This window comes from Ornithorhynchus anatinus, chromosome 17, assembly GCF_004115215.2.
Source record: "Ornithorhynchus anatinus isolate Pmale09 chromosome 17, mOrnAna1.pri.v4, whole genome shotgun sequence".
Taxonomy (NCBI): Eukaryota; Metazoa; Chordata; class Mammalia; order Monotremata; family Ornithorhynchidae; genus Ornithorhynchus; species Ornithorhynchus anatinus.
Window position 1 is genome coordinate 34480190 of NC_041744.1, and position 2645 is coordinate 34482834.

The 2645-nt window shown below is 42.1% G+C and overlaps 1 non-coding gene across 1 annotated transcript; it reads left to right on the forward strand.

Annotated features, from left to right (window-relative positions):
* The first annotated feature begins 639 nt into the window (after positions 1-639).
* Positions 640-778, forward strand: LOC114818129. Its single transcript, XR_003765950.1, has one exon. It is a non-coding gene; the product is annotated as a small nucleolar RNA SNORA7 (small nucleolar RNA).
* The last annotated feature ends 1867 nt before the right edge of the window (positions 779-2645 follow it).

The window sequence follows — 2645 nt, forward strand, 5'->3', positions numbered from 1 at the left end:
TAACATTTTAGCATTTCATTGTCGCCTGAGCACTTGGGTTATATCTTGGCCTCTAACCTTGTTTACCCACGATAGCATTTATGTACGTATATCTTCTAACTCTGTTGCTTCCCCTTCTCTGTAATTCATATCTGCATTTGTCTCCCACACCCGCTAGACGGTAAACTCCTCGAGGGCCAGGATTGTGTCTACCAAGTCTATTATACTCTTCCGAGCACACATTATTGTGCTCTGCATATAGTAAGCTTTCAATAAATACTACCGATTGACTGATTCTACCCTCCTTAGCTCCCGTATTTTATTTTGGCCGGTCTGGTTGCAAATATTTTTTTGCTTGTCTCCTCTACTAGGGTGTGAATTTCTTGTGACTAGGGAAGCAAATTACTCATCTGTACTTTCCAAGTGCCTTGTACAGCAAAATTCACCAAATGGATGGTCATTAAATTCTACTAGTACTATTACTATGACCACTACTTCCCTTAGTCTGATTCTCGGGGGGAGGAGGGAAGATTTTCCCATCACTCCCTCAAGTTGGTGCCTGTATCCACAGTAATTTGAGATTTATACTAAGAAAAAGTCCAAATCAACACGGCCGGTTTCACTGGAATTTCTCTTATATGTGAGATCAAGATTTCCCAACACCTCTCAGGGTCGCACCTGGAGAGTCTCCAGTACTCTACCGGTCTCGGCTATGGGAGGGGGAGTCAAGCAGAGGCCTACCCGTTGCATTCCTAGCTTAGGCAGTGGCTAGCGAGTGGAAGGCAAATCTACTACAAGTCAAAACTCACCCATGTTGGGCAGCAGCAGCATGGGAGAGAGTCGAGGGTGGAGACTCAGGCTTATTGTAGTGAAGAAGCCAATGGTAAACCACTTCCGTACTTTTACCAAGAAAACTCTCTGGATACACAACCAGAACAATTGCAGATGGAGAGCGGGGCGTTCTGGGAGAGATGTGTCCACGGTGTCACTGTGAGTCGGAAATGACTCAACCTCATAAGACAAGATTTCCCAATATTTTAGAGTTCAGGAAAGCTCATCTTTCCGGTATTATTTGGGTTTCTTGCATATTAGACGTTCCGGTATATAACCAGCAGGGCATGAAATCCAGGCGTATGAGAGGATATCGAACTTCTATAAACTGGGAAAAATAAAGGTGTGCAGAATACTGTATGCACTTGCCTCGCAAGTCAAGATAAAAATAATTTTGCTCCTTCCAGCTAAATATAGACATTTGATGAGATGGTGGGGTAACTAATGCTGTGTCAAGATCATTTGCATTGAAATAGCACAGAAGATAAATGCTATCCTACTTAACATGTATTAGCCACATCCATTATTCAGTAAATTATTAAATTAATAGACAGGTGATAACAATAAGTTTATGTCCTCATTTAATTAATGAGTAGGAACTCAACTCCTTGTTATCTTTTGCCTATAGATTAAATAATTTGTATTACAGTACGAAATTGATTTCCTTGTACTTCTCCAAGAGATTTAATTCTTTTTCAGTTACCATTCATTATCATTTAGGACTATTTTCTTAGGTAAATTCAGGTACACCACCATGAAACATTTTCGGCTCCCTTACAGAGCTTAGATGTTGGGGGCATTTTATGAATGGAGTCAACTCTTCAAGGGCAAATATGCCATCCTTGGTATGCTCTGCATTATAGATTGTAGGCTTTTTTGTTGTTTTGTTTTTCAAAGATGTTTGTTAAGCACTTAGTATGTGCTAGACACTATTAAACACTGGAGTAGATTCAAGCTGATCAGGTTGGACACAGTTCCTGCCCCACACGGAGTACACAGTCTAAATCCCCATTTTACAGATGAGGTATGAGGCACAGAGAAGTTCAGTGACTTGTCCACGGTCGACACAGCAGACTAGGGCCTGGGAGTCAGAGGACCTGCTTTCTGATCCCGTTACACCACCTTTCTGCTTTGTGACCTTTGGGCAAATCACTGAATTTCACGACTAGGCGACCCTGCTTTTCAACTTCATCGTTGACAGGAAACTTAACTACCCACTCTGTTGTACACTCCCCAAGTGCTTAGAATGGTGCTATTAATAATGTTGGTATTTGTTAAGCGCTTACTATGTGCAGAGCACTGTTCTAAGCACCGGGGTAGTTACAGGGTGATCAGGTTGTCCCACGTGAAGCTCACAGCCTTAACCCCCATTTTACAGATGAGGTAACTGAGGCACAGAGAAGTGACTTGCTCATAGTCACACAGCTGACAAGTGTCAGAGCCGGGATTCGAACCCATGACCTCTGACTCCGAAGCCCGTGCTCTTTCCACTGAGCCACGCTGCTTCTCTATTTACACACTAAGAGCACAATAAATACCATTGATTGATTATAGAGCTCATTAAATAATAATTGTAGTATTTAAGTGCTTACTATGAGGTAAGAACAGGGGAAGAAGTGTCACCGAGTGGACAGAGCACAAGATTCAGAAACGCCCTCCACACTGTAAGCTCGTTGTGGGCAGGGAATGTTTCTGTTTCTTTCATTATACTCTCTGTGTTGAGTATAGTGCTATGCACATAGTAAGCACTCAATAAATATAATTGACTGACTGGGTTCTAATTCCAACTTTGCCACTTCTCTGCCAAGTGATCTTGGGTAAGTCACAACTTCTCT